General features: G+C 41.5%; 1 long non-coding RNA gene across 1 annotated transcript; it reads right to left on the minus strand.

Moving 5' to 3' along the window:
• Positions 1-352: 352 nt before the first annotated feature.
• On the minus strand, positions 353-12,263 carry LOC122966107. Its single transcript, XR_006398324.1, has 3 exons — positions 12,253-12,263; positions 6,371-6,375; positions 353-941 (listed from the first exon to the last, which is right to left on the minus strand). It is a non-coding gene; the product is annotated as an uncharacterized LOC122966107 (long non-coding RNA).
• Positions 12,264-13,573: the final 1,310 nt, after the last annotated feature.

The raw sequence follows: 13,573 nt of genomic DNA on the forward strand, positions 1-13,573 counted from the left end.
TTTTTTTTTTAGCTTAAAAAAGAACTTCCCCTTCGTAGTAAAGTCATTTATTTCTCCTTCTCCCTTCTTCACTCCACTCTTGCCTTTTTTCAGCCACACCTGTTTCTCATCGTTTAATGAATCCCCCTTTTTTCTCCCTCTTGCAGCAGTTGACCAATTAACTTGTGAGGAAGCTCCATATCTTCTCAAAGTGGCTTCAAGGTGCCACTGATTAGTTTATCAAGTTGGGGATAAAATAAGACCTCTAGACCAGTGGTAGTAGTGGTTTGAATGCTATGACAAAGGCTGGAGAGTCTCTTCAGTTATGTGTATTTTGGAAAAAAGTGGTACTTAATGTCCAATTTCTTCCTTTTACTCTGAAATATTGCTGGTACACATGCAAAAAGTACCACATTAGGTAAACATACCAGCTACAGATGTGTTTTGAAACACCCAGACAAAAAGGTCATGCCCTCATGAAACTTATTTGACATGAAATTAGTAGACAGGACCCCTCTCTCTGCCGTGTTGTGACAGTTGAAACAGCAGTCGGTGTCTGGATCAGGACTGACGTGAGAAAAGAGACTCTGGCAGGTGTTTCAGCTCCAGTCGGGGGGGGGGGGAAGAAGGAAACCAAATCATGTCAGGTGTCGCCCACAGATGGGCCCAGAAATACCACGACTTCTATCCCTGATGGGGCCTATTCCTCTTCTACCTAACTGTGAGGTCTCTACCAGGCCTTGCTCCCACAGCCGTTATTCTGCAGCTGTCTAAATTGATTACACAATAGTTGTAAATAGGCACCAGCTGTCAGGAGAAATAAGAACATAATCAAGTTTTTTTTAATGTGAAGAGATGATGACGCTCACAATCAGTGTTTGTCTTTCTTTTATTTCACTTCACAGGAATAAAAAGCACAAACTAGTATGAGTTGGCAACCATCATTTCTCCCCCCCCTGTGCCTCACTAAATTGGAGAACATACTATATTTCATCGGGCCTTTAGTGTAGAGACCAGTACACATGTTGTCGTCGTGGTTTGTTTGGAGGCTGGAGGTTATTTTCTCAGTGCAGACATGCTCTCAGCCCTGCGGAGGGGAGAATGCAGTGGTGTGGAATAGAGAGCTTTTTAAAAGCCAGTGAATAAAAGCTTTGACATCCCCTCAGCCCCTCGTCCCAGTGGCCGTTCCCATCTTCTGTTTCCTCCAGCCACCCTCACGCCACTGTTTCTACCAGAGCACATTGAGAAGCAGCGAACACAATTAAGCCCGATGTAATGAAATCACACTGTGCTCTGGTTAATGGAAATGTTGGTGAACAGGGTCAGGGAGTGGCCTCTCGCTGTCTCTCTGTGAGTGTGTGTGTGTGTGTGTGAGGGCAAGATAGAGAGGTTGTATAGCATAGAGGCAGCTGTCAGGCGTTGCTGTTATAGTTTCATGGACCGCCAGCGACACCTTTCTCATTAAAATAACGTCTACAAATTAAAGATTTAAGGTTGAAGGTCGGGTTTGCAATTTTTCAAGTCTGTCTGAAAATAACAGTCCATACTGACCATTAGAAGATCCCTTTATAATACGCTTTCAATGTAAGTAATGGGGGACAAAATCCAAAAATGTATTTAAAAGTTTATCTGAAGCTTCAGTTCAGTCCAAATGAGTGAAATCAAGTAGATATATTTCAATGATAGTCTTTTTAATGCCAAAGTCCTTCTTTTTGTTACTATACTTCCACCGCAGCTCGACAGGGAAACACTGTCTGAGGAAACACAAAGAGGGAATCTGATGCTGAAAAGACTGTAAATGTGTCAGATATCCACTTGATGTGACTAACTCAGACTGCTGAAGCCTCATATAAGCTTCGCATCAACTTTTAAATGCATTTTTGCACAAAATGACTGTGTGGACACACTGTGGATTTTGGCCCCTGATACCTACATAGAAAACATTTAATAGCCAGTATGAACAGGAGGAATGATTACAGTGAGGAAAACCTCTTTCACTGTTCATATGGGCACCTGACTGTTGTTTTAAGACACACTTGAAAAACTGTGAACCCATCCTTTAAGGATCTCAAGCTGAATAAAGACACAGAAGTCTATAAAAAAAACCCCCACTTAGAAATGATGTTATCTCGTCAGTATAAAGTATTTATTTGACAAAGATATTACGGTGGATTAGAGTGTCCCCATACCACATATTCGTGATTAACCTCGTAAAACATAGTGGAGTGTTTAGTCTGGCTGATGGGCAAAGTGAAGTGATTATATCTCAACCTCCTGCACGCTGCCAAGAATGACAGCTAACAAATTACTTCAAATAACAGTTGTTGCAGGTCCTCAATAAGACAAAAAATAATCTTTCCAAAGCATGATGAATAATAAATGTAGTTTTAATATCCTGTGTAAGAACAGCCCACTAAAAAACACATTACACCGAACATAACAACGCTTCATTACACTCTGTGCGACCTTATCCGGCAACACCTCAGCGCAGAATCGAATAGATTAAATACTCATTGACATTTAGTTCTTGGATCACATCATAGCGAGTTGGTGACCTCCAATCGGTGCGGCACAAGTCAAACTACCGTCTTTTTTATACACTGTACCGCGGATGTCGAGCCCTCACAGATGGGAACGGGCAACGCTCCGGATCAGGATTCAACTCCTTTCCTCGACCTCAGAGAATATTCAAGTGGCTCTTGAACACAATGATCCCAAGCAGTAAATCAGTCAGATAATGAAAAAGGTCCATACAAGCAGCAGCAGAGGCACAAGACCGGATTAATGGAGCTAATGAGGTGGATATGTAGCGCAGTGGCGCTGGGTGGGTGGCCGTTTGGGGCATTAAGGACATAAGGTCATTTGGTGTGTTCTGCTCACTGTGAAAACCTACAAGTTTTACACTTATCATGTAAAAATAGTGAAAATAATGTGTTATTTAGCAGTCAATTGTCCGAATGTTGTTGCAAGTAGAAACAGATGGTAGAAAGGAGTCTGTATTACTTGGAGGTGGGTTGTAGTGTTGTTAAGTCTTGAGGAGAAAAGATTTCTGTTATTGTTGGATGAGACGATTCGTGCACAATGCCAACAGTCAAAACCAGTACAAAGTACACAGTAGTGAATTAGAGGGTGTGTGATGTGTTCAGATTATGGGCCCCTGTTTCAGACCGAACGATTAATGTTGACTTTCTGTAGCTTTTCTGCTCTCACTATCAATTAATCAATTGTTTAATGACCACACGACCGAGGTCGGTGGAATTTGCATTCGGTACAGCATGTAGGGAAGCTCATAACAACTGTGTCAGATATAGGTCAGATGAGAGAACGCAGGACTGGCACAACGGACAATATACGCAAATTTACACAACCATATTTACAGACAGTATATACATTGACATGACAGTATAAAGTATAAAGTGCAGGTGCGTCTGGCAGGGATTATTGCAAAGATTATTGTAAAGATTATGGTCTTTATGGCAGCGGGGAAGAAGCTGTGTTTGAAACGGGATGTTTTGGTGGATAGCGCCTCCTATACGTGAAAGTGCACAGCTATGCAGTGAGCTAAACACTATTTCAATAAAGACAATGAATTAGCCTTTAAAGTCTTTACTGGAAACAACTGTGAAATTGTGAAAACAGTACTGGGAAACAAATTCAATTAAAATGGTTACAAATCCATAAATGTGGGTTTGACTACTAAGAATATTGTATTAGCAACACATCTTAGCCTCAGACAGCCAATAAAATACACTTTGTCTCTTTGTTTGTTTTAATATATATTATCCTGTCTGAATTCCTTCTTTTATTTTTTCTCCCACCTGTGAAGCTTGTTGTAGCTACTCTTTTGAAATGTGCTATAATTAAAGTTTGCTTTTACAACATTAACCTAACCTTAACCACACCTTAACCTTGCAGTCACTGACACGCACTTATATTGTAGGAATAAATAATTTAGAATCTGCAGTCTGCCTGTCCGATATCAAGTGTTCTGTCTGAGTGCAGGTTGCAGATACAAATGCAGACAGTTGGTGTTTGTATTTGGCTTTGTCTTAACTGATGGTGAGCGGTTTACAGTTGAGAGGAGCGCCATGAGAAGGAGGAAACGTAACGTTTAGGTACTGTTCCTTTCTGTTCTGTCTCTGCAGTTACTGACATTAGAGGAGGAAACGCTGCTATCTGTATTCTTACTTGGAACAGTTGTGTGTACACATGGCTAAACACAGTGCCCGTTTGTGTTTCACACTAGTTACTGTTATCTTCAAGTGGCTGTTGTTTATACGAACCCACACAAATAAAATAATTACAGTGTGTATGTGTGTGTTGGATGTCTAATGATTTATTATAGTGCAGAGTTCAGGTCTCTGTCCGCCCCTCTTTCCATTCCAACCACTCCCTCCACACTCCCTCTTAGACAGCAGTGCAGCAGTAGTAATGGGCTGGCCATTGGTTACTGGGTCCTCTGGGGTATTAATCAGCTAACTGGCTGCCATAGAGGTGGGTGAGGCTCCTTACACTGATGCACAGGCTTTTTAATCAAAACTTCCTGCACAAATTGCCGTGTGTTTGAAAGACTGATTAAATTACCTCTTTGATCTCTCGAAGCCAATTTAGCCCTCCCTTCCTGCCAGATAATACATGTATGCATATGTGCAAACAAACACATACAAGAAGATACATGTGCAAAATGCACAATCAAGCATGTTGATTTGCACTGAGAGCTTTACAAATCCCTTAAACACTGGATAACAGTTTAGATTTATGATTTAGGAGCATCAATGCTGCATAAAATTCAACCAGAGGGACCGGTCTCCCAAAGGTTCAAGAGCCGCATTGAAATAATGCAGCATTTTCATCTACTTACTGAAACACTCACTCAGGTAATGCAGACATCCATCTAACTGCTTCTCTGCCGCTGCCGACGCTGGCTCCAGACCAACGTTATTATTGCCGTCCTTACGTTAAAGCCTCACATGTGGCTTCGCCCGGGAATGATTTGTGCGTCCGCCATTTTCACACTTCAGAGCTCCTGAACGCTGTCAGGGAAATGATGCAGAGAGATTTTCAAAAACACTCACCTGGGAATTGAACCCAGGGCTCCTTGATCACATGACACCCGAGAAGCTGTAGGACTGATGGAAGAGAAGGGTAATCAGGAGATATGTGATAGGAGCGTGAAACCATATCTGGCAGACCTGGCACTGCCGTGGTGTTTGGTTGGTACATTTGCTGCTGCTGACAAATGGTAATTTAAAACATTTTCTTTTTTTTTTTTTTGTATTTATTTAAAGATAATTCTCAAGACTTTTTTAATGTTAGGTAAGTAAAACCACAAAACGTCCCCCAGCTCTTGTGTGTACTATTGAAACTCACCTGTAGTCCATTAAACAGCCTGGAAGAGTACTTTAGTTTCATGGAGAGCTGTTCTGTCAGAGCTTGTTTGCTATAAATTCCCCTTTTAAGAATTATACAGGTTTTTTTTTAAAAGTACACTGAGTACATTTAAGATATCAGCAACGATGACAGCGAGTGGCCACACACACCAACAAGCAAATGATGCAGATAAAAAGGATCAAAACCAAATTAGGGGTGAATTCAATCACTCCCTAAGAAGCACTTTGTAGTGCAGGAATCCAGGAAGCACTACACTTGAAACAAAAGAGTGAGTGAGTGAGTGAAAGAGTGGAAAGAGAGCAGCTGGCGGAGAGGTCATATAAGAGGAGGGAGTGTAAGAAGATGAACAGCAGTCTGGAGAAGATGGCATATAGAGGAGAGAGGACGCTTCTTTCTCTGAGGACTGTCCACATGAATCATGGGGTGGACAAAATGCCTTCCAGTTTAAGCTAATGGGGAGGGAATTTATGGTAACACTTAAAGAATGAGATCAATAGGAGCAGAGCTTCCAGCAGGGAGGTGAAGGAGGGGAGCGCTGGCCCAACAAGAGGGTCAATACCAGCCAAACAGGATCAGTTACAGCTCCATTATAGCGGGCCAGCAGTCAGAGAGGAAGAAGACGAAAAAGGTCAATACCAGTTACTTGTGGCGATGTGACAAGCTTGATCAATCTCACAAAGTAAATGCACAAACACTCATTTAACTCCTTACTCCTTTAATATTCAGTCACTTTACTGTAAGTGGTGCACACAGCATGTTAGTGAGTTGCCGCAGAGTGTTTTGCGTTTTTTTTTTTTTTTTTTTTTTTGCAGCCAAAAATAATTAACTCGTTGAGATTTACGCCTCAAACTTTTTATTTGACTTTATTGGCTCATAAAGTAGTTCCAAGCCAATAAATGTTTGTTTTGTTAGCTACGCAAATAGATTAACTCTAAACTCGTTATTGCAATTGCAAGATTGCTAAAAATCACAAATGATGACAAGCTAATGATGAATATACTTTGACTGTATGCTAAGTATAATCAAAGCAAAAATTAGCATAACATTAGCATTGCATTTTTAGATATAAATTAAATGTCTTCACTGTCTTTGTGATTACACTGTAATGCCATTTTTAGTCCAAATGTCTTTAGTTACAAAATGCACATGAAGTAAGTGTTACAAAATGTTGTGTGATATCAAAAATGACTCCCACCACTGCAGCAAAGCATAATGAAAAATGCATGTTGAAATGGATTTCATGATGTCAGAAGCCACCATGTTCTTCAGAGAAACATTTCAGCGTTCGACCACTTTATGAGAGCCACAAGAAATTTCCAGACACCCAACACAGAGCAGAAAACAAAGCTAAACCCTGCGCTGTGCTCCCTGTTAAATGCTAAGTTTATATAATTGCCTTATAAAAATGACAGACAAGCCAACATGTAGCCAGCGGTTACAACTGTGTTAAACCTCAGCTGAAAGACTGAACCTGCTTCATGTCAGATTTCATACCTTACCCCCTCCCCAACCCTCCCTTCCTTTCTGATTCTGATTTTCTCATGACCCTGAACGGTGTTAAAACAGTCCTACAAGAGGCTCACTGGTCTTAGGACTCATATTTGGCAGGGGGGGGGGCAGGGTTGGGGGGGTTTTACTTCCATTAAAACCAGTCCAAGAGGATGGAGACGTTGCTAAACTAAGGAATATTTATTTGGTTTAAAAGTGTTTAATTTGATATTCAAACTAAAATGCCATTTGTTTATGCTTGGATGCAGCTAATACTGCTTCCACTCAGGCAGTGGGTGGATGTTTTTTGAAGACATCAGGCTGTGACATTTAAACAGTGAGGTGAAAGCTTTGTATATGAATGAGCAGCCCTGGTTTTCATTTCCCTCTCTTCTTCTTTCCCACATTAATGTTTATCTCTACTCTTCCATTGTTTTTCTTTTACTTCACTCTCCGTATGAGAGAAGTGAACTTATTGACACAGTGGCTCAAATCCCAATCGAACACATTTAACTCGCTGATCATGATGCAGGATCTACGTCCAAGATAAGCTGCACGCACATTTTTTTTTGCCCTCCAGAGAGTTGCAAAACCAGCTCAGATCCAAGGTCTGCCTTTATCTTTTTACTTTCTTTTTATCCAAAATGCTGAAGAACTTTGTGGGCAAAATTTCTATGAGAACATGAGGTGAAGGAAGAAATGTCCTGACAATTCAGACAGCTGTCAGACGTTTTATTTTATGATTTCAAATAGACCACCAGCTAGGGTGGAAGCCAAGGTCCCAGACACAATATTGCTCTGCCTCCCCCTCCCCTCCCCCCCCCAAAATACCTTTGCTTTTAACTAAAATAATCCTCCTGGAATTTCTGTGGGCAATATCCAGCCGTGGGCACCAAGACTCATGACCACCTTCCCCTCCACTGCCACCAGCCAGTGTGAGTGTGCATGCTAGATTCAGGTTTTGCTTGTATAATTTAAGATGTACTCTCGTGAGAGTGCACAGGAGGGGAAAAAAAAGCAACTTAAAAGTCAATCTGAAGATGAAAGACATTGAATACTTCCATTCTTACTGTAACTTTAGAATTTTACAGGAAGAATTTAAACATTTAAGGTCTTTTTCCTTTGATTTGATTTTAAATAAATGAAAGCTAGCTCCTTTGATACCTTTTAAAACCCCCTTTGAACTGAATGGCAATAAGATGTACACATGGAAAATGTCAATGTCATGCCACCGCCATTGCAATTATTGTACACTAATACCGCAGTGGTCTGGAAACATGTTGGAGAAAGAATCATGAGGCAAAAAGTGCTAAAGATGTGAACAATACGCTGGTTTATTTCCTCAAATTTCAGGACTGGCTTCAAATATTTTTACTCAGCGGGTCACATGAAAAGAGAGAAACCCAAGGTTATTATTGTGGTACAGCATGATTCGTTCAATACATTTTGATATAGCCTCCTCTGTATAAATTAATAATAAGCTCCGTTTTCAAGGACTGGTATGGCCTTCAAGTCTGCTTGTGAACTAGAGGAAAACACTTTAATTTATGAGGTAATTTGATAGTAAGGTCAATTTGTTCCATCCATAGACATATAAAGAGTCCAATAAAGTCCACTATTACCATATCCTGTACAGGCTGAGGCTGCAGGCAGTCGTGGAGGTTGGAGTCTCAACAACATATGCTTCATACCAGAGAGGAGTTAACTGTCTGTTGCTCCGCAGGCAGGCATGTGTTCGGCTTTAGTTTGGGAAGACTGGGACCTGCTGTCGGTGTGATGGAGTGTGTTGAACTCTGGGGGGAAGAGAGGGTGATGACAGTGTTTAATCCCTTTCTGTGGCACAGGCCTGCTGTCCAGCTCTTCACCTCTCTGGTTTAAAAAAAAAAAAAAAAAGATGATACAAATTGAACTCTTAACTGAGCATGAATACGACCACGTTTGGGACACGGTAAGCTGAGATGGAGGGAGTGAAGTACATGCATGTGGGGGCGAAAGCATTCAAGTGGATGTCTGGATGGACACCAAGGGTTATGTTCTCATGAGCTGTGTCTTGAGAAAATCCCCCCCAACACCCCTGCAGTACTTTCAGTCTTACTGTCTCACTGACTCACTAAATCTAACGTGGACCCCTGGTTTCACTTCGCTGTACTGTACAACAGTATGCCCAGCTGGAGGTATAGCATGTCTGTTTCATTTTAAAGATCCAAACCTCTTATTACACGAGTCCGGGCCAGCCAGGGCCGCTCTGGGAAAGCCATTAGGAGGTGTGTTTGAGCTGAGCCAGCCTCGATGCGGTTACAGTAGTGCAGGGCTCTGTCTAATGACTGGAGTGGCCTGTCTCTGCACTGTAATGAAGGCAGGAGCTACTTAATCATCAGCTTGACTTTATAAGGTGTCCTTTCAACCCCATTGGAGCAGGGATAAGTGTAACACTTCAGAAACAAATCCTTATAAAGAACTACAGTTTGACCGACCACACCATCAGAGCTGACAGCCCGCTGACGCGTGAAACACTCGACTCGGCTTGTAAGGTCAGACCGCTTGTGCCTCCATTATGAAAACTACTTGTTTTATTGTTGCATGTGAGATGTTGCATTCCATGGCAACAGTGATTGGGCTGTAAATCCACTGATGATGGGAGGAATGGTGCAGCAGAGAGGGCTTGAGAAGGGGAGTGGGGGGGGGGGGGGGCGTGTTGCAATTAGAGGAATGAAAGACCACCAGGGAGGCTGTGGCCCAAACTCTCAGCTGCCACACATTTAAAGAATTCAGAAAAAAACAGAGCAGTACCAACATCAGTGACAGTGAGTGAGAGTGAGAGAGGCAGATTGCAATTTGAGTTGTACAAACATTTTTTTGGTCGGTAGAGCTGCTCTGGAGACGGAGATCATCTTATTGGCTGAGGCGGAGACAAAGTGACGGCTTTTAGGAAGGTAGATAAGCCATAAACACAAGAAATGTTTATTGTAAATTCTGTTCTGCTTTCTAACATGTAGGTTTATAGAAGACAGTAACAAAGTCTTAATTTTAGCCTCTTGGTGTTTATTACGAGTGGGACAGACTGTTTTGTGGTAGTAAGCCTAACCGCAACAAAACATCAGATCATTACCTACATTCACCATAATATAGTCAGTACAATATGTGCAAAGTAAGCAGTATCTTCTGCAGGTTTTTGATTGTGCATTATAAGGTCAAAAATGAAAATAATATTGGATAGCAGCAGTTCTATAGCTTAAGCATGGATACTCCCGAGTTGTAGCAACAAAAGAGAGGGAAAATAACTTTTTATTCAGTATATTCAGAGGTATGATACATAATGATACCATATAAATACATAAATACATTTAAAATCTCCAAATTCGCAGTTCACAAGATTAGATTTTAAAAAAAAAAGAGACAATAAAAACCTCCTTTTCCGTCTTGAATTTCAATGGCAAAATACAGTCTACATTCACCCACCACAGAGCAGAGAGTCTGTAAGTCTCTGCATCAAAAACTCAAAACCACACATGAAGAGCCGGGATAAATGGTCCGCTAGCTGATTGAAACAGATACCTCGCTCCTGGGAGTCTGCCGGGAGCCATTGCCATTATAACCTGCCATTTCCTGTCTTGATGGGGAGAAGGACCAAACTTTTGTTCTCTGCATCTAAACGCTGCATTTAATGATGGTTGCACTTAGGGTTGGGTGATCGTTTCTATTTTCATAATGTCCAATTGTGGATACTCGAGATCGCCGATAGGTGATTTGACTGGATGTGTGGAGTTATATCACTGTGTTTGGTGCGACAATATCACAGCGTCATGTTCCGTTTAACATTGTTTAATATCACAATCCAAATCCAAAATGTTAATTACTCTTAAGGAGTGCAGAGTAAAGTTTTCGTGAGCAGACATATGGAGAACGGAGATATGGGATGTCAGATCCATGGAAAAGACACAGTTAACTGGTTTGTAGGTAAGGATTTAATATTCACTCATTACTTGTGCTGATTAACGGGGCGGACGTTCCTCTCCATGAGAAACATCTCTAAATACACAGTAGGGCTCAGATTCTGTGGATTATTTTCATAACATTTTAGCTCTGAAAGTAAGTTATATCGGCGTAGGAAAAACTAATAGTCATTCATTCGGTCATCGATATATGATCCGGTCACCAGTCGGCACAAGTTGCAATGTTTTCTCAACTAATTAGGGTGTTTGTTTATGATGGAAACACCGCCTGCAGTAGGGATTCTTCAAAATCTTCTCACTCAGTCAAGTTGCTGTTGACCTTTTCTTTGGGGCTCCTTTTCAGGAGAGCGGGAATCTAAAACGATTAATATGTTTACTTAAAGCACAGACTGCTGATTGATACTTTGATTGATTGAGTCAGAGACCAATTACATGAATCAGAAGATCAGCGCTTTCCAAACCATGTAAACAAGCCATTACCTCTGAGCCTTTCCTTCCTTGTAAAGATCAAGTACTAATACAGGTACGGCTCCTTCCCATTTTTGCAATCCATATCCTGTTAGCTTTCCACCCCAGCATGGATGTCATTGGTCCAAACGTCTACATCTAGGCCACAGGCATTCCCTAGTAATGACCTGTGGTGACCTTTCTAATGGGCAAGGGCATTGAAGAATGGACATAGCCATCGGTTCTCCATCATGGAGGAGAAAATAAAGAGGAAGGAAGTGACAACTTGGAGAGAGTTGATGCTTCCCATATGTCAAAGTTACTGGGACTCTGTTCTAATCATGGCCTCGCCTGCAGACATACACAGTAGGACAAACTTTAAAATAAACCAATCACTGCTATTATTCCCATGACGACCATTAATAGTACACAAGAAAAATGATGATGAAGTAGTGATGAGTGGAAAAGAAGATTGAATGAGTCATGTAATACTGAGGGAAGATCTAATGGTGCAGACACACAGACTCCAGCGACAACACACCTGGATGCACTGGACGCACTGGGCCACTGAACGCCGGGTGACGTACTGCAAGTTTGGCGGTGCTTGGTCTATGCTCTGCCATTTTCATTTTTCATGTTTCTGAAAACATTTGAGGCGTAAAATAGGCACTGCAGCGCCAGAATCTTGATTTCTATTTGAGCAGCACTGCCTAGTTTGATAGTTTGATCTGAGTTTCGCGAGCCGGCCGCGTTACACTGGTTGACCTCATTTGCATAAAGTTGAGGTTGAGTCATGATTATGCAAATTCAGATAAGGTGGTCATTGCGTCAACTTGCCGTGCCGTACCCATCATGCACAATGCGGCCGGATCTCCTGCTCTCCATAGGAAATGAATGGGATCCGTCAAACTGTCAATGGATCCAGTGTGTCTGCACCATAAGACATCATACAAATATAAGCTCTCAGTTAACAAGAGGCAAACCAAGCAGCAACTACCACAGCTTGAGGCTTACTTTAAAGCGCAGTCCCGCTGATGGCTGCTAGATGCTGGCTCAAAAAACGTCACTTGCTTCGACTGACTCCCGTATAAAAAGCATCAACTTCTCTCCAGAAATACTGAATCTACTATTCTTTCAGTGAGTCATTATGGTTGCAATCGCTAAATTCGGGCTCTCTAATAAGTGTGCCGGTGGTTATATTGGAAATCATTGCTCCGTTAATAAGATCTGAAGATGTATAGTAGGCTCTGATGTCTGCTGTGTGGGCACAGATCGACAGCTGTGATTGACAGTTCACTCGCCTGCTGTTTCAGACTCTCAGAACTTCTGTTTGGAGATCAAACAGTGATTTCTCTGTAGACACGCAGTTTTTACTGTGTTTGTGGTTAAGAAGTTACGCTAACAAGACCCTCACAGGAAGCTGTCATGCATTATTTAGGTAAGAATAATATTACTTGATTATGATACCTGTCTTGTTAGCACAATTTAGCTAAAGTAGCTAACGTTAGTCTAAATATGCACTTTCTGGAGCATGAAAGGCAAAACCCCATATTCCATATTTTGAAGGTCCTACTTCCAAATGGAAAAGATGGTGCCGACCATGTGCAGCAACTCTCACCAATGTCACACCTCGCTACATACAGTCTATATGGCAAACACACACATACATACATGTGATGCTTTTAAGGTATTGCTGCCTCTTAATAAATCTTCACTCAACCATCAGAGCTGTTGTAGACCTCAGAAAGACTAGGGTTCACTTTTTGGAAGCTTTGGAAGAATCAAGAGTTGTCAAGCTAGTTAAAAAACAACAGTATTTACATCTCAAACCGTGACATCACCCATAAGCCTGTAGATGAGTGTAGATTTCCTGAGCGTGTGTGTGTGTGTGTTTATGGCCCTAAGAGTCAAAATACAAAGTGAAAGAAATCACCACAGTAACACATCAGAATAGAGAGGCAACCATCTTGTCAAACACACCCAGGATCAGCCTTCTGAGTGACGAGGGTTAACCACGCATACAGATATTATCAAAGGAGGAATGCAACATTACCATTAGCCCTGCCTGGCTTCTTCCAATTTCTCTCATGTCAGGGGAAGCTGTTGCGGTGAATGTGTTTTCACGGCATCAATTCCCTCCCTAGTCAGCCGGAACAAGAAAAATCCTGTTTAATAAGACACCGCTTAGAACACATGAATGAGCCAATATAGACAATTCATAACAAATCTAGAAATACAACAGCGCTGACCTGAGGACTTAATAGAAATTGACTAAATTAGTTTAACATGTAATATTGCCGCATGGCTTAACCGAA

This window comes from Thunnus albacares, chromosome 17 (assembly GCF_914725855.1).
Source record: "Thunnus albacares chromosome 17, fThuAlb1.1, whole genome shotgun sequence".
NCBI classification, from domain to species: domain Eukaryota; kingdom Metazoa; phylum Chordata; class Actinopteri; order Scombriformes; family Scombridae; genus Thunnus; species Thunnus albacares.